The sequence below is a fragment of the Schistocerca serialis genome, chromosome 2, assembly GCF_023864345.2.
Source record: "Schistocerca serialis cubense isolate TAMUIC-IGC-003099 chromosome 2, iqSchSeri2.2, whole genome shotgun sequence".
Lineage (NCBI taxonomy): Eukaryota > Metazoa > Arthropoda > Insecta > Orthoptera > Acrididae > Schistocerca > Schistocerca serialis.
This window is the reverse complement of record NC_064639.1, coordinates 803,662,711-803,680,728: the sequence shown is the minus strand read 5'-3', so window position 1 is coordinate 803,680,728 and position 18,018 is coordinate 803,662,711. Positions and strand designations below refer to the sequence as shown.

The 18,018-nt window shown below is 47.8% G+C and overlaps 11 non-coding genes across 11 annotated transcripts; 4 read left to right on the top strand and 7 right to left on the bottom strand.

Annotated features, from left to right (window-relative positions):
• Positions 1-221: 221 nt before the first annotated feature.
• On the bottom strand, positions 222-293 carry Trnap-ugg (transfer RNA proline (anticodon UGG)). Its single transcript has one exon. It is a non-coding gene; the product is annotated as a tRNA-Pro (tRNA).
• A 1,642-nt stretch (positions 294-1,935) lies between these two features.
• Trnap-cgg (transfer RNA proline (anticodon CGG)) lies at positions 1,936-2,007 on the bottom strand. The gene has a single exon. It is a non-coding gene; the product is annotated as a tRNA-Pro (tRNA).
• Positions 2,008-2,242: 235 nt separating this feature from the next.
• Trnav-uac (transfer RNA valine (anticodon UAC)) lies at positions 2,243-2,315 on the top strand. The gene has a single exon. It is a non-coding gene; the product is annotated as a tRNA-Val (tRNA).
• Positions 2,316-2,917: 602 nt separating this feature from the next.
• Trnap-ugg (transfer RNA proline (anticodon UGG)) lies at positions 2,918-2,989 on the bottom strand. Its single transcript has one exon. It is a non-coding gene; the product is annotated as a tRNA-Pro (tRNA).
• Positions 2,990-4,631: 1,642 nt separating this feature from the next.
• Trnap-cgg (transfer RNA proline (anticodon CGG)) lies at positions 4,632-4,703 on the bottom strand. The gene has a single exon. It is a non-coding gene; the product is annotated as a tRNA-Pro (tRNA).
• Positions 4,704-4,938: 235 nt separating this feature from the next.
• On the top strand, positions 4,939-5,011 carry Trnav-uac (transfer RNA valine (anticodon UAC)). The gene has a single exon. It is a non-coding gene; the product is annotated as a tRNA-Val (tRNA).
• Positions 5,012-5,612: 601 nt separating this feature from the next.
• Trnap-ugg (transfer RNA proline (anticodon UGG)) lies at positions 5,613-5,684 on the bottom strand. The gene has a single exon. It is a non-coding gene; the product is annotated as a tRNA-Pro (tRNA).
• A 1,645-nt stretch (positions 5,685-7,329) lies between these two features.
• Positions 7,330-7,401, bottom strand: Trnap-cgg (transfer RNA proline (anticodon CGG)). The gene has a single exon. It is a non-coding gene; the product is annotated as a tRNA-Pro (tRNA).
• Positions 7,402-7,636: 235 nt separating this feature from the next.
• Trnav-uac (transfer RNA valine (anticodon UAC)) lies at positions 7,637-7,709 on the top strand. Its single transcript has one exon. It is a non-coding gene; the product is annotated as a tRNA-Val (tRNA).
• Positions 7,710-15,579: 7,870 nt separating this feature from the next.
• On the bottom strand, positions 15,580-15,651 carry Trnap-cgg (transfer RNA proline (anticodon CGG)). Its single transcript has one exon. It is a non-coding gene; the product is annotated as a tRNA-Pro (tRNA).
• A 235-nt stretch (positions 15,652-15,886) lies between these two features.
• Trnav-uac (transfer RNA valine (anticodon UAC)) lies at positions 15,887-15,959 on the top strand. The gene has a single exon. It is a non-coding gene; the product is annotated as a tRNA-Val (tRNA).
• The last annotated feature ends 2,059 nt before the right edge of the window (positions 15,960-18,018 follow it).

Here is an 18,018-nt window from a genome sequence, read left to right as displayed (position 1 = left end):
TAAGCTGAATCTCCACTCACGGTGCACATATCCCGCAAAGACAACCTTGTTTTTGCGTTGCATGCAAAATTACCGTCTGCCTTTCTACCGAATTACACCTACGTACTTTACTGGTGCCGCATTCTTGTTATATCCACGTGCTATAACGGGCGTCAACTCTTCATTGAGGAGCTGCAACCGGGGCTGAGTTCCACCCACTCTTCAGTGCGGTCAAAATGGCAGGGCTCGTCCGGGATTTGAACCCGGGACCTCCTGCACCCAAAGCAGGAATCATACCCCTGGACCAACGAGCCACCTGGCTGGAGCAGTCAAGTTAATCCCAAGTAGTGGGCCTCACAGGGAACACAAACTTTCACGCGAATTCGCAAGATAAACGCTTTCTGCAGGCAGCACTCACCACTGATGAGAAGAATATTAAAGGCAACGAATAAAAAGCGAAATAACTTCATCGAGCACTGCTTATGAACAGCCGGCAGTGCCTCAGTTTCGGTATGTGGTTTCTCAGGGTTAAGAGAAGGCGAATGCACTAAACAAAAGAACATCGGGAAACCAAGCACCAACTCATAACGAAAAGATTGCACAATATACTGCAAGAAAAATTTCCAGAAGACGGATACTGAAGACGCCGCAGACAAAAGAATTATTCTATGCAGTAACGAGTATCTAGGAAGCGTGAATTGCATGTGCTGCTCCACCACACAACTTCTTTTGATACTGTTTTACTTATTCTAAATTTTCATTACCTGATCGTCTCTAAAATACTGTGCGGTTATCACCTGGTTTCCAACAGCGACAGTAGTAAGTAAATCGACTACAAAGTCTTTCAAAGTAGGTCAGACACAAAAAAAAAAAAATCGGAGCTGCGTGTAGCTCATGTCATTCTGCTTTCAATCGTGAATCTCCGGCTGGGAGTAGTGGCGTACTTCTGTAATCCAAGCTTCTGGGAGGCCGTTGTGTGGGAGAGATCTGGAAACAACTACAGATTCGACCGTTCCACGAGCTCAGGAACGGCCGCGATGCCTTCATCGAGCTCTGCAGATCGACAGATGATAGTGTGGAAATTTCGGCAAGCGGTGGCTAAGGGTTAAGAGAAGCCAAACACACTAAACACAAGAAAGTCGGGAAACCGAAGCACACAACTCATAACGAGAAGATTGCGGAATAAAGTGCGAGAGCAAAACTTCGAGAAGACCAACTCTGAAGCCATCGGCGAGCTAGGAATTATTCCGCACAAGAAGCGATCATGTAGGAAGAGCGAGCCGAAGCTGTCGCTCGACCACACAATAAATTTTTGCTTAATCCCAATTTGCAGTACCGGTTCGACACTAGAATACTGCGCCTTGGTTCTTCCAAAAGCGATAGTAATAAGCACGTCGACTGCAGTGTCATTTGGGGTGGTGCGTCAGACATGGAGAGGATATGGGGCGGGTGGAATATGCAACGACAGGGGCATTGCAGGGCGGCCGCCGGCTCCTTGCGCTGTGGCGCACCGGTGGCGGCGGCGGCCTGGCTGGGCTGCTGGTGCCTCCATGTAGAGCTGCCGCCGAGCCCAGGCAAAGTGCCGCTAACGAAGCGATTGCCTTTGGTGACATCTTTTGCAATAACGACTGCGCGAATCGACGGTATCTCGTAAGGAAGGAAAGAGCAGCAGCTGCCGCCGAGCCCAGGCGCCGTGCCGAACACGCAGAAGGTCCCCGGCTCGATTGCGGGCGGAAACCCGTTTTCGTCGCACTCAGCAAGACACTTGCTACGATCTCTACTGTGACCATTTAAATCAACTTCAAACGTTCCATCAGCAGGGTGCACATGGCTCAAATGAAACATGAAACGGTTTCAGAACTGGTTGTCGGATTTTAGCGCTGACTTGGAGGCCTGGAAATGCGCGAAACAGCCGCCGCCATGCGATTTGTTACCACACCGTTGTACAAAACGCAAGGGCTCGTCCGGGATTTGAACCCGGGACCTCCTGCACCCGAAGCAGGAATCATACCCCTAGACCAACGAGCCTATTCGTTCCGAAAACGCACTGCATGTGAATGACGCCACCTTTGATGGTCTCACCATGTAGGGCTGCAGCTCAGCCAGCGTTCTCCCTGTCTGTCGCGGTTGGATTGTTTCCATCGACGTCTTTTACTACAGGAACTTCACGAATCGGAGGGAGCTCGTAGCCGATGCCCTTGCTAACACAGAAGAGAAACTGTTGCTATTGCGAGTCTCCGGGTGGTACATGAAAAGAACCGTCGTTTCCGTGGTGTAGCGGTTATCACGTCTGCTTTACACGCAGAAGGTCCCCGGTTCGATCCCGGGCGGGAACACAACAATTTTAATCTATATTTCGGATTTCATTTCCGAGATGACCTCACGTCCGCGTATGCAGAGACAAGCAATGTTGTATGCTAGACGGATAGGGCGTCATTTTACTGTCAAATACTGTTGCTCTCTTATTGCACCGGTATTTGGTAACTGAGAACGCCCCTAGCTTCATTATGGCTGGCAAAATTTATAATCCGGTTCTTCAGGGCTACTTCAAGTGCGCTTGCTACTGGCTTTCCTGAGCTCACCCTACTCGCCTTGTCACAGCTCTGTCAAAGTGTGATGCTAACTAATAATGAGAAACTCTTAGCCACGCTCAATCTTACATGCCACCCCTTGGTTGTTGCCGTCGCTAGTAAGATGAGGGTAGACTGTCGCACAATTAAGCTGAATCTCCACTCACGGTGCACATATCCCGCAAAGACAACCTTGTTTTTGCGTTGCATGCAAAATTACCGTCTGCCTTTCTACCGAATTACACCTACGTACTTTACTGGTGCCGCATTCTTGTTATATCCACGTGCTATAACGGGCGTCAACTCTTCATTGAGGAGCTGCAACCGGGGCTGAGTTCCACCCACTCTTCAGTGCGGTCAAAATGGCAGGGCTCGTCCGGGATTTGAACCCGGGACCTCCTGCACCCAAAGCAGGAATCATACCCCTGGACCAACGAGCCACCTGGCTGGAGCAGTCAAGTTAATCCCAAGTAGTGGGCCTCACAGGGAACACAAACTTTCACGCGAATTCGCAAGATAAACGCTTTCTGCAGGCAGCACTCACCACTGATGAGAAGAATATTAAAGGCAACGAATAAAAAGCGAAATAACTTCATCGAGCACTGCTTATGAACAGCCGGCAGTGCCTCAGTTTCGGTATGTGGTTTCTCAGGGTTAAGAGAAGGCGAATGCACTAAACAAAAGAACATCGGGAAACCAAGCACCAACTCATAACGAAAAGATTGCACAATATACTGCAAGAAAAATTTCCAGAAGACGGATACTGAAGACGCCGCAGACAAAAGAATTATTCTATGCAGTAACGAGTATCTAGGAAGCGTGAATTGCATGTGCTGCTCCACCACACAACTTCTTTTGATACTGTTTTACTTATTCTAAATTTTCATTACCTGATCGTCTCTAAAATACTGTGCGGTTATCACCTGGTTTCCAACAGCGACAGTAGTAAGTAAATCGACTACAAAGTCTTTCAAAGTAGGTCAGACACAAAAAAAAAAAAATCGGAGCTGCGTGTAGCTCATGTCATTCTGCTTTCAATCGTGAATCTCCGGCTGGGAGTAGTGGCGTACTTCTGTAATCCAAGCTTCTGGGAGGCCGTTGTGTGGGAGAGATCTGGAAACAACTACAGATTCGACCGTTCCACGAGCTCAGGAACGGCCGCGATGCCTTCATCGAGCTCTGCAGATCGACAGATGATAGTGTGGAAATTTCGGCAAGCGGTGGCTAAGGGTTAAGAGAAGCCAAACACACTAAACACAAGAAAGTCGGGAAACCGAAGCACACAACTCATAACGAGAAGATTGCGGAATAAAGTGCGAGAGCAAAACTTCGAGAAGACCAACTCTGAAGCCATCGGCGAGCTAGGAATTATTCCGCACAAGAAGCGATCATGTAGGAAGAGCGAGCCGAAGCTGTCGCTCGACCACACAATAAATTTTTGCTTAATCCCAATTTGCAGTACCGGTTCGACACTAGAATACTGCGCCTTGGTTCTTCCAAAAGCGATAGTAATAAGCACGTCGACTGCAGTGTCATTTGGGGTGGTGAGTCAGACATGGAGAGGATATGGGGCGGGTGGAATATGCAACGACAGGGGCATTGCAGGGCGGCCGCCGGCTCCTTGCGCTGTGGCGCACCGGTGGCGGCGGCGGCCTGGCTGGGCTGCTGGTGCCTCCATGTAGAGCTGCCGCCGAGCCCAGGCAAAGTGCCGCTAACGAAGCGATTGCCTTTGGTGACATCTTTTGCAATAACGACTGCGCGAATCGACGGTATCTCGTAAGGAAGGAAAGAGCAGCAGCTGCCGCCGAGCCCAGGCGCCGTGCCGAACACGCAGAAGGTCCCCGGCTCGATTGCGGGCGGAAACCCGTTTTCGTCGCACTCAGCAAGACACTTGCTACGATCTCTACTGTGACCATTTAAATCAACTTCAAACGTTCCATCAGCAGGGTGCACATGGCTCAAATGAAACATGAAACGGTTTCAGAACTGGTTGTCGGATTTTAGCGCTGACTTGGAGGCCTGGAAATGCGCGAAACAGCCGCCGCCATGCGATTTGTTACCACACCGTTGTACAAAACGCAAGGGCTCGTCCGGGATTTGAACCCGGGACCTCCTGCACCCGAAGCAGGAATCATACCCCTAGACCAACGAGCCTATTCGTTCCGAAAACGCACTGCATGTGAATGACGCCACCTTTGATGGTCTCACCATGTAGGGCTGCAGCTCAGCCAGCGTTCTCCCTGTCTGTCGCGGTTGGATTGTTTCCATCGACGTCTTTTACTACAGGAACTTCACGAATCGGAGGGAGCTCGTAGCCGATGCCCTTGCTAACACAGAAGAGAAACTGTTGCTATTACGAGTCTCCGGGTGGTACATGAAAAGAACCGTCGTTTCCGTGGTGTAGCGGTTATCACGTCTGCTTTACACGCAGAAGGTCCCCGGTTCGATCCCGGGCGGGAACACAACAATTTTAATCTATATTTCGGATTTCATTTCCGAGATGACCTCACGTCCGCGTATGCAGAGACAAGCAATGTTGTATGCTAGACGGATAGGGCGTCATTTTACTGTCAAATACTGTTGCTCTCTTATTGCACCGGTATTTGGTAACTGAGAACGCCCCTAGCTTCATTATGGCTGGCAAAATTTATAATCCGGTTCTTCAGGGCTACTTCAAGTGCGCTTGCTACTGGCTTTCCTGAGCTCACCCTACTCGCCTTGTCACAGCTCTGTCAAAGTGTGATGCTAACTAATAATGAGAAACTCTTAGCCACGCTCAATCTTACATGCCACCCCTTGGTTGTTGCCGTCGCTAGTAAGATGAGGGTAGACTGTCGCACAATTAAGCTGAATCTCCACTCACGGTGCACATATCCCGCAAAGACAACCTTGTTTTCCGTTGCATGCAAAATTACCGTCTGCCTTTCTACCGAATTACACCTACGTACTTTACTGGTGCCGCATTCTTGTTATATCCACGTGCTATAACGGGCGTCAACTCTTCATTGAGGAGCTGCAACCGGGGCTGAGTTCCACCTACTCTTCAGCACGGTCAAAATGGCAGGGCTCGTCCGGGATTTGAACCCGGGACCTCCTGCACCCAAAGCAGGAATCATACCCCTAGACCAACGAGCCACCTGGCTGGAGCAGTCAAGTTAATCCCAAGTAGTGGGCCTCGCAGGGAACACAAACTTTCACGCGAATTCGCAAGATAAACGCTTTCTGCAGGCAGCACTCACCACTGATGAGAAGAATATTAAAGGCAACGAATAAAAAGCGAAATAACTTCATCGAGCACTGCTTATGAACAGCCGGCAGTGCCTCAGTTTCGGTATGTGGTTTCTCAGGGTTAAGAGAAGGCGAATGCACTAAACAAAAGAACATCGGGAAACCAAGCACCAACTCATAACGAAAAGATTGCACGATATACTGCAAGAAAAATTTCCAGAAGACGGATACTGAAGACGCCGCAGACAAAAGAATTATTCTATGCAGTAACGAGTATCTAGGAAGCGTGAATTGCATGTGCTGCTCCACCACACAACTTCTTTTGATACTGTTTTACTTATTCTAAATTTTCATTACCTGATCGTCTCTAAAATACTGTGCGGTTATCACCTGGTTTCCAACAGCGACAGTAGTAAGTAAATCGACTACAAAGTCTTTCAAAGTAGGTCAGACACAAAAAAAAAAAAAAAATCGGAGCTGCGTGTAGCTCATGTCATTCTGCTTTCAATCGTGAATCTCCGGCTGGGAGTAGTGGCGTACTTCTGTAATCCAAGCTTCTGGGAGGCCGTTGTGTGGGAGAGATCTGGAAACAACTGCAGATTCGACCGTTCCACGAGCTCAGGAACGGCCGCGAGGCCGTCATCGAGCTCTGCAGATCGACAGATGATAGTGTGGAAATTTCGGCAAGCGGTGGCTAAGGGTTAAGAGAAGCCAAACGCACTAAACACAAGAGAGTCGGGAAACCGAAGCACACAACTCATAACGAAAAGATTGCGGAATGCAGTGCGAAAGCAAAACTTCGAGAAGACCAACTCTGAAGCCATCGGCGAGCTAGGAATTATTCCGCACAAGAAGCGATCATGTAGGAAGAGCGAGCCGAGGCTGTCGCTCGACCACACAATAAATTTTTGCTTAATCCCAATTTGCAGTACCGGTTCGACACTAGAATACTGCGCCTTGGTTCTTCCAAAAGCGATAGTAATAAGCACGTCGACTGCAGTGTCATTTGGGGTAGTGAGTCAGACATGGAGAGGATATGGGGCGGGTGGAATATGCAACGACAGGGGCATTGCAGGGCGGCCGCCGGCTCCTTGCGCTGTGGCGCACCGGTGGCGGCGGCGGCCTGGCTGGGCTGCTGGTGCCTCCATGTAGAGCTGCCGCCGAGCCCAGGCAAAGTGCCGCTAACGAAGCGATTGCCTTTGGTGACATCTTTTGCAATAACGACTGCGCGAATCGACGGTATCTCGTAAGGAAGGAAAGAGCAGCAGCTGCCGCCGAGCCCAGGCGCCGTGCCGAACACGCAGAAGGTCCCCGGCTCGATTGCGGGCGGAAACCCGTTTTCGTCGCACTCAGCAAGACACTTGCTACGATCTCTACTGTGACCATTTAAATCAACTTCAAACGTTCCATCAGCAGGGTGCACATGGCTCAAATGAAACATGCAACGGTTTCAGAACTGGTTGTCGGATTTTAGCGCTGACTTGGAGGCCTGGAAATGCGCGAAACAGCCGCCGCCATGCGATTTGTTACCACACCGTTGTACAAAACGCAAGGGCTCGTCCGGGATTTGAACCCGGGACCTCCTGCACCCGAAGCAGGAATCATACCCCTAGACCAACGAGCCTATTCGTTCCGAAAACGCACTGCATGTGAATGACGCCACCTTTGATGGTCTCACCATGTAGGGCTGCAGCTCAGCCAGCGTTCTCCCTGTCTGTCGCGGTTGGATTGTTTCCATCGACGTCTTTTACTACAGGAACTTCACGAATCGGAGGGAGCTCGTAGCCGATGCCCTTGCTAACACAGAAGAGAAACTGTTGCTATTACGAGTCTCCGGGTGGTACATGAAAATAACCGTCGTTTCCGTGGTGTAGCGGTTATCACGTCTGCTTTACACGCAGAAGGTCCCCGGTTCGATCCCGGGCGGGAACACAACAATTTTAATCTATATTTCGGATTTCATTTCCGAGATGACCTCACGTCCGCGTATGCAGAGACAAGCAATGTTGTATGCTAGACGGATAGGGCGTCATTTTACTGTCAAATACTGTTGCTCTCTTATTGCACCGGTATTTGGTAACTGAGAACGCCCCTAGCTTCATTATGGCTGGCAAAATTTATAAGCCGGTTCTTCAGGGCTACTTCAAGTGCGCTTGCTACTGGCTTTCCTGAGCTCACCCTACTCGCCTTGTCACAGCTCTGTCAAAGTGTGATGCTAACTAATAATGAGAAACTCTTAGCCACGCTCAATCTTACATGCCACCCCTTGGTTGTTGCCGTCGCTAGTAAGATGAGGGTAGACTGTCGCACAATTAAGCTGAATCTCCACTCACGGTGCACATATCCCGCAAAGACAACTTTGTTTTCCGTTGCATGCAAAATTACCGTCTGCCTTTCTACCGAATTACACCTACGTACTTTACTGGTGCCGCATTCTTGTTATATCCACGTGCTATAACGGGCGTCAACTCTTCATTGAGGAGCTGCAACCGGGGCTGAGTTCCACCTACTCTTCAGCACGGTCAAAATGGCAGGGCTCGTCCGGGATTTGAACCCGGGACCTCCTGCACCCAAAGCAGGAACCATACCCCTTTTTTTTTTTTTTTTTCACTTTTTTTTTCTTTTTTTTTTTTTTTCTTTTTTTTTTGCGGGCCTCCATCCACCCCTTATAGCCCGTCCTTCTGCTCGCCATTTAGTCGCCTTCGTCGGCGCGGCATCAAAGGCCTTTAATTTAAGGAAAATGAAAAACGTTGTGGATTACATGCGTCGTTCAGATACAAGCATCCATAGGAAGTAAATAGGAACTGAAATTTATTGCGGCTCCATTGCCTCGTGGTAACAGATAACGTCAAAGAAGTTAAAAGGAAAGTGAAAATCCATTTCTTCGAAAATAGAAAAGCTGTGTGTTGAACTCTGCGAAATTGAAAGAGAACTAAAATATTTCTCGAAAACAGAAAACTGAATTTTCTTCTTCTTACAATGAAGCTTGAAATCTTACCAATCGATTACTTCAGAGGTGTTTGTAACTCGTGGTTCGGTCAACATGACGTAGTATTCGCCGTATAGATGGTCCGTCTTATCTTTAGTGAGTATCTGCTGAATGTTCGTTAACATGAAATTCAATCAATTGATCTAGCAGTCACTTTGTTTTTACGTGATAGTTTTGAGCAGGTAGTTGGCGAAGTTATCCTTATAGTTTTTCGTTTTCATTAGTATATGGTGGTGAGTTGTAAGATAGACCCAGAAGTCTTCTTTACTCTTTTCTGCTTGTGTAAATAAGTAATGTACAGTAGCGGCTTTTAACCAGTTTAGAGCGTTCCTTCTCGTCCGTGGGTACGGGGTATCGTCCGGCGTCAGAAAGGCAGCAGGGGTTATGTATCTGGGCGATGTTCGACTGATGAGTGCTAACTTGTTCGTGATATATTCCCATATATCTTTTACGTTGTCGCACACAAACCTGTGTTCATCAGTATCTATTAAATTACACGTTGTGCACAAAGGTGATTCTGCGAGGTGTATGTTATGGAGTTTGGAGTTAGTGGCCAATTTTCTGTTAACTGCGAAATACCAAGTGGCTTTCATTGTTGACGGCAAGTACGGACAATGGATGTTCTCCCAGATTACCTTCCAGTCGAAAAGGTTGTATTTTTCTTCGATGTTATTTTTCTTCTTATCTTTTAGAAGTTCCTGGTAAACGTGTTTCACTGTCTTCATTTCCTGTTCGGGGATCCTTGTTTGTACATAACTGTACTCCAGTAAAAACCATTTTAAGTGGTAAAGTCCGTTTGGAATATGTTGCACCGTGATTGGTGGACTGAGGTCGGCGGGAGCTATCTCAGTAAGCAGGTGAGCAGCGAGACTATCAGCTGAGTGTTTCCATTGGTGGAAAGTTTTTGATATGTATAAAGCTTGCGCCTTCTTTCCAACATCGACAAGATTTAAGCCTCCATTTTTTGTGGCAAGCGTTAAGGTGTCAAACTGGACTTTAAAAATGTGGTGATGGCTGACAAACTGTCCTAAGGCTGACATAATTCGTTTTGCAGTGAGTGTAGACATTGGTAAAACTTGAGCGATATAATTGAGTTTCGAGGTGAGGTATACATTTGCGACCGTTACTTTCTGAATTTCATTTAGTTTTCGTACACTGTGTTCTCGCATGCTGGCACGAATAGTCCGTAGAAGCTTTCTATAGTTGGTTGCGATGGTGTGCCGAATGTTACTCTGAAAATCAATTCCAAGACACTTGAAGATCTTCAGCTGACGTAGTTGTCCGTGAGGGTGCGATCCTAGGCCGCGGCCAATATTGAATATTCCAGACTTTGTCCAGTTTAGTTGTGCACCCGACGCTTGCTCATATTGCCTGACTAGCTGTAGTGCGGTCTCCACTTCAGTTCTATTTAGTACAAGGAAACCGACATCGTCTGCATACGCCTTGCACACTACTCGGGAGCCATGTATGACGACGCCCTGTAAACTTTGCGTCAGGGTAGCTAACAAAGGCTCAATGGCAATCGCAAAAAGCGCCATGGACATTGGGCAGCCCTGCCTGACGGAACTGGCTATCTCTATCGCTCGGGTAGGTTGGCCATTGATGATGACTCTGGATAAATTATTCGCTACCATCTGTTGTATAATTGCGACGAACCCAGGTGGAAAGCCCATCGCATACATGGTACGAAAGAGATACTGGTGGTTGACCCTGTCAAAGGCTTTGTCGAAGTCCAAGGACATGATGGCACATTTCAGCTTACAGACTTCCGCAATGGAGATTAAATCACGGTAGTCGCACAAAGTCTGTTGAATTTTCCGATCCTTTCCCACACTGGTCTGGTAAGGGCCAATGATACTGGTCATTGTAGATTTAAGCCTGTGGGCCAAAAGTCTCGCAAAGATTTTATAGTCGCTGTTGAGCAGCGTTATCGGTCTTAGTTTTTTTACGTTTGCTCTGCCTGAGTTTTTTTTAATTAGAACGACAATGCCTTCACAGAAGCTGGTGGGGATCACGTTGTTGTGGTCTAGAAGTTCGTTACAGATGCAAGTGATCTTCGCCTTTATGGTGTTCCAGAATTTTTGATAGAATTCGGCGGGAATTCCGTCAGGTCCGGGGGATTTATTCTTGGCACTTGCCCAGAGTACATATTCCACGTCTTCTTCGGTTGCCACGTCTAATAGCTTTTCCGCGTCCACGAGACTGACTCTGTTGCGCAAATTATTCAAAAGAGCATCCTGCGCTTGCACGTTAACTTCTTTATTAGACATCAAGGTGGTGAAGTAGTTTAGCACCGCCGCTTTAATCTCGTTGTGCGTAGTCAGCGTTGTGCCATCCTCAGCAATTAACTCCGTTAGTATTTTACGGGACCCTTTCCTACTTTCTTGGATCATATGGTAGACTGAGGTGAGTTCGTGGTGTACAGTAGTCTGTACCCGTGACCTGACTTTGTAGCCTTCTAGCTGCGTCCTCCTCAGGGTTAGGATTTTGGCCTGGATTTTCTTAATTCGTTGACAATTCTCGACAGTCGAAGTGCCGAGCATATACAGTTCCCGCAGACAATGAAAATAGAAATTGATCGTCCTTTGAAGCCAAAAGCCCTTTTCCCGTGCGTAGTTCATGAAACACCACCTAATTTTAGGTTTGGCGCACCTGAGCCACCAATCAATGGCCGAATTATAAGAGGCAAATCTGTGCTCACATTCTCGCCAGGTATTGAGGAAGGCTTCGTGACACGCCGAGTCTTGTAGATGTGAAACATTTAATTTCCACAGGCCCCTGTATCGACACGTCCGTTGTCGGACGAGAGTGATAGTACAGATGTATGCAGCATGATCTGAGAACGCCACTGGCCATACTTCTGACTGCAGAATGTTATTCCTCAAAGTGGGTGTGACATAAATGCGATCGAGACGGCTTGCCGAATGGGTCGTGATATGGGTAAACCCAGGTGCTGCACCATGCTTGAGCTCCCAAGAGTCAACTAAGCGCAAGTCTCGTACAATTCGTTCCAGTTCAAGTGATTTGTTAAGATTGGGAGTTTGGTCCTTTGCACTGATGACACAGTTAAAGTCGCCTCCGAAGATGACATTGTCGTGGCGGACGCCAAAGAGAGGAACTATTTCTTCTTTGAAGAATTCTGCTCTTTGACGTCTATTACTGGAACCGGATGGGGCATATACATTAATTAGTCTGTTGTTATAAAAAGTGCCCGCAATGCCCCTACTGTTCGGCAGTTTCGTGACGTCATGAATAATGATACCTTCCTTCACAATAAAAGCTGTGCCTAATTCGCAACCGGCCCCAGGATTAGTGATGACATTATAACCTGGTACGCAATCAAGTCCGATCTCTGCTACTTCTTGTACAAACAAAATGTCTACATCAGCTGCATATAAAAAGTCTTTTAAATGTTGTAGTTTAAGAGCGCTGCGTATCTTATTAATATTGAGAGTAGCAAGTCGATAGGCCTGTGGCGGAATTGTGGTGGACTAAACAGGAACAAGACTTAAAACCAGTCCGATATCAAACAGAAATAACGCTGGAAATACAAGTCACGTCGTAAAAGCACTTTGGAAGCAATTCCAGAGAAACAAAAACATGTATTGACAGTCACTTTAAAGGCAGAGTTAAAAATATTCTCCGTTTGAGAAGGGAGCAGTCGTGCGTTCTGTTTGCGCGGTAGACTCTGTCGAGGCGTTAGCTATCTCATTAACATCGTCGTCTTTGGAGACTGAAGTTACGGCTGTCACCGCTTCGGAAGTATCCATACTGTCGACGTCGGCAGTGGATTCTATATCGTCTGCCCAACTAGTTGGCGGTGGCTGTGTTGAGGGCGTTACCGACTCGTGAGCAGGGTAGAGTTTGACCATGCGGACATCACAGTCGGCTCGGAGTTGAGCTGACTGTTCGGGGTTCAGAGGTAGAGCATCTGAGACATTGTCAATGACTGATGGTAAGCTGGCTGAGGGATGATCATGGTTTGTGCTATCAGATGCTTTGTCACTGAGTTGTTCACCTATCTGTTTAGCCTTTTCGCGCAGAACCGGTGCCATCTGGTCTGCACCCTGGCGGGCAACTCTCCGTTTTTTAGTTTTTCTGGGAGACGTACGATTTTGTGGGCCTTGATCGGAACCTGCTGGAGATTCCCCCCGTGGAGTAGCAGCGGCCGATGGGGACGCAGCCGTTTGCATGTCGGATGCCTGTTCTTCTGTGACTACGACGGACGGCGATATTTCTATGGGTTTAGGTGGGGTCTCTTCCGGCGTTGCAACAGTCTCCATTCGCGTCACTGTCGCAGGCACTACAGTATTTTCACTGACTTCGGTGACCGTGGATATAGCCGGAAGCCCACGCGCTGCGGCGACGTACGTCACAGGCAGTGATGTCATCGCGGGGGGCCTGGCAGCCTCGCCGGCAGGCAGCTGCGCCACTCGCCTCTGCATGCATTCGGCACGCACGTGACCCGTCGAGTTGCATGCGGCACACGTTCGAGGCTGATCATCGTACATGACTATCGCACGATACCCGCAGACGTGTACATAAGACGGGATGTGCTTCTGCAGCTCGATTTTCAATTGCCGCACCCCATTAAGAACCGGGAACTTATGTGCGCTAGACCAACGTTCCGCAATATTGCTTATGATTTTACCGTATGGACAGAGCACTGCGTTGAGCTGTTCACTGGTTATTTCAAATGGAAGTTCAAAAATTCTAACAGTCCGTATTCCTAGGCCGGCATGCGAAACAGCAACTTCTCCCACATTTCCATCACTATGTTTAAACTTTAGGATACCACCACAAGATTCAACGATTTTCTCACACATCTCTGATCGAGCTAATTTAACGAAAACGGTGCTACTGACAATCGAAAGATGTATCCCGATTATGTCCTCAAGTCCTATCTTTACTTCATCTTCTAACCATTGCTCAACTTCAAAAGATTTAGGTCGGACAAAATTTCTGTCAAAAGTAAACTTCAGTGTGTCTTTCCTACTCGGTTGAGACATCACGAAATCGAGTTCATTGGCAGATCACACCAAAACACTGGTAGACACTGAAGCAAGCGCAGTGACTCACCACACGTAAACAGCGACGGCGCGGCGCGCAGCACAGCACGTCCGACCTCGACCGCGTCCGCCGGCTGACTGTACCCCTAGACCAACGAGCCACCTGGCTGGAGCAGTCAAGTTAATCCCAAGTAGTGGGCCTCACAGGGAACACAAACTTTCACGCGAATTCGCAAGATAAACGCTTTCTGCAGGCAGCACTCACCACTGATGAGAAGAATATTAAAGGCAACGAATAAAAAGCGAAATAACTTCATCGAGCACTGCTTATGAACAGCCGGCAGTGCCTCAGTTTCGGTATGTGGTTTCTCAGGGTTAAGAGAAGGCGAATGCACTAAACAAAAGAACATCGGGAAACCAAGCACCAACTCATAACGAAAAGATTGCACAATATACTGCAAGCAAAATTTCCAGAAGACGGATACTGAAGACGCCGCAGACAAAAGAATTATTCTATGCAGTAACGAGTATCTAGGAAGCGTGAATTGCATGTGCTGCTCCACCACACAACTTCTTTTGATACTGTTTTACTTATTCTAAATTTTCATTACCTGATCGTCTCTAAAATACTGTGCGGTTATCACCTGGTTTCCAACAGCGACAGTAGTAAGTAAATCGACTACAAAGTCTTTCAAAGTAGGTCAGACACAAAAAAAAAAAAAAATCGGAGCTGCGTGTAGCTCATGTCATTCTGCTTTCAATCGTGAATCTCCGGCTGGGAGTAGTGGCGTACTTCTGTAATCCAACCTTCTGGGAGGCCGTTGTGTGGGAGAGATCTGGAAACAACTACAGATTCGACCGTTCCACGAGCTCAGGAACGGCCGCGAGGCCGTCATCGAGCTCTGCAGATCGACAGACGATAGTGTGGAAATTTCGGCAAGCGGTGGCTAAGGGTTAAGAGAAGCCAAACGCACTAAACACAAGAAAGTCGGGAAACCGAAGCACACAACTCATAACGAAAAGATTGCGGAATGCAGTGCGAAAGCAAAACTTCGAGAAGACCAACTCTGAAGCCATCGGCGAGCTAGGAATTATTCCGCACAAGAAGCGATCATGTAGGAAGAGCGAGCCGAGGCTGTCGCTCGACCACACAATAAATTTTTGCTTAATCCCAATTTGCAGTACCGGTTCGACACTAGAATACTGCGCCTTGGTTCTTCCAAAAGCGATAGTAATAAGCACGTCGACTGCAGTGTCATTTGGGGTAGTGAGTCAGACATGGAGAGGATATGGGGCGGGTGGAATATGCAACGACAGGGGCATTGCAGGGCGGCCGCCGGCTCCTTCGCTGTGGCGCACCGGTGGCGGCGGCGGCCTGGCTGGGCTGCTGGTGCCTCCATGTAGAGCTGCCGCCGAGCCCAGGCAAAGTGCCGCTAACGAAGCGATTGCCTTTGGTGACATCTTTTGCAATAACGACTGCGCGAATCGACGGTATCTCGTAAGGAAGGAAAGAGCAGCAGCTGCCGCCGAGCCCAGGCGCCGTGCCGAACACGCAGAAGGTCCCCGGCTCGATTGCGGGCGGAAACCCGTTTTCGTCGCACTCAGCAAGACACTTGCTACGATCTCTACTGTGACCATTTAAATCAACTTCAAACGTTCCATCAGCAGGGTGCACATGGCTCAAATGAAACATGAAACGGTTTCAGAACTGGTTGTCGGATTTTAGCGCTGACTTGGAGGCCTGGAAATGCGCGAAACAGCCGCCGCCATGCGATTTGTTACCACACCGTTGTACAAAACGCAAGAGCTCGTCCGGGATTTGAACCCGGGACCTCCTGCACCCGAAGCAGGAATCATACCCCTAGACCAACGAGCCTATTCGTTCCGAAAACGCACTGCATGTGAATGACGCCACCTTTGATGGTCTCACCATGTAGGGCTGCAGCTCAGCCAGCGTTCTCCCTGTCTGTCGCGGTTGGATTGTTTCCATCGACGTCTTTTACTACAGGAACTTCACGAATCGGAGGGAGCTCGTAGCCGATGCCCTTGCTAACACAGAAGAGAAACTGTTGCTATTACGAGTCTCCGGGTGGTACATGAAAAGAACCGTCGTTTCCGTGGTGTAGCGGTTATCACGTCTGCTTTACACGCAGAAGGTCCCCGGTTCGATCCCGGGCGGGAACACAACAATTTTAATCTATATTTCGGATTTCATTTCCGAGATGACCTCACGTCCGCGTATGCAGAGACAAGCAATGTTGTATGCTAGACGGATAGGGCGTCATTTTACTGTCAAATACTGTTGCTCTCATATTGCACCGGTATTTGGTAACTGAGAACGCCCCTAGCTTCATTATGGCTGGCAAAATTTATAATCCGGTTCTTCAGGGCTACTTCAAGTGCGCTTGCTACTGGCTTTCCTGAGCTCACCCTACTCGCCTTGTCACAGCTCTGTCAAAGTGTGATGCTAACTAATAATGAGAAACTCTTAGCCACGCTCAATCTTACATGCCACCCCTTGGTTGTTGCCGTCGCTAGTAAGATGAGGGTAGACTGTCGCACAATTAAGCTGAATCTCCACTCACGGTGCACATATCCCGCAAAGACAACCTTGTTTTCCGTTGCATGCAAAATTACCGTCTGCCTTTCTACCGAATTACACCTACGTACTTTACTGGTGCCGCATTCTTGTTATATCCACGTGCTATAACGGGCGTCAACTCTTCATTGAGGAGCTGCAACCGGGGCTGAGTTCCACCTACTCTTCAGCACGGTCAAAATGGCAGGGCTCGTCCGGGATTTGAACCCGGGACCTCCTGCACCCAAAGCAGGAATCATACCCCTTTTTTTTTTTTTTTTTTTATTTTTATTTTTTTTTTTTTTTTCAACGCCTTAACCACTTTTTTTTTTCTTTTTTTATTTTTTATTTTTTTTTTTTTCTTTTTACTAGCCACTTTTTTTTTCCTTTTTATTATTATTTTTTTTTTTTATATTTTTTTCCATATTTTCATTTTGAAAATGCGGTAACAGGCAGGGAGAGGCAAGGAGGGCAGGGGTCATGCAATCTGAGGCCTGGCCATCTTGTCTCCCACCGTAACTGTCACCACGGCACCCTACCTCATGTGCGTACTGAAGAAATGCTGCGGCTTGACTCCGCCGCCAGTAACATAAAAACAGAAATTAGTCCGGAGACGAAATGTTGCATCCATTTGCAGTGTAAATGAACATGTCCATTTTCATATGTATTCGGGAGAGCCGGGAATCCGTGCACTTTGCACCGCATGAGTGCGACTCACCCCACAAATCAGAGTTAGTATGGAATGAAAAATATAAATTAAAAGTCTTCTATCGTTATTTCTCTCCATCGGGTCGATTGTTACAATTAAGAAACTAGGAAACGTAGTTCTGTGCAGGGCATCCGCCAATGATACGGAACGCGCTACTACAAACATTCTGTTAATTTCTGAACGTGACGAATGATCCAAGTGACGCACTCGTAAATTAGTCTGTCCCGCACGTACTTCTTTGGTCTTCACTTCGGGCGTCCGAAGGAAGAACGGAATCCACCATGTCGGAAGAAATGGCTTAAGCACTCCATCCTATACTGGCTGGGAAATGATCGTGTGACTTAAAAAGTTTGCAAAATGAGCTTTATAGTTTTTAGTCTTCTGTAGTCGGTGGTGCTGTATCATTAAATACAGGAGAAAGTCTTCTTTACTCGTTTCGTTCACATTGAAAAGATAGTAAACTGTGTGGCCTTTAAGCCAGTTTACTGAATTTCTTTTGGTCTGCGGGTAAGGCACGACCTCCGGAGTGAGGAAGTCAGCTGGCGTTATGGTCGCAGGGCTTGTTCTAGTGATGCTCGCCAACAACTGTCGTATGACCGCCCAAACATCTCGCACTTTTTCGCAGACAAATCGGTGTTCCTCGCTATCTTGTACCTGGCAAGAGTTGCATAAGGGTGAATCGGCCAGATGAATGGAATGGAGTCTGGCATTGGTAGCTATTTTGCGATTCACCGTGAGATACCAAGACGCTCGCACGTGAGACGGTAAATGGCGTGAATGAATATTATCCCAAATGACCCGCCAATTGTGAGCTGTATATTTGTCTTCGATGTTATTCCTGGAGGTGGACTCGATCAAAGTCTTATAAAGTTGCTTCACCACCGTTATTTCCTTCGCCGGAATTCTTGTTCGAGCATAACTATATTCAAGCAGGAAGTATTTTAAATGATAAAGGT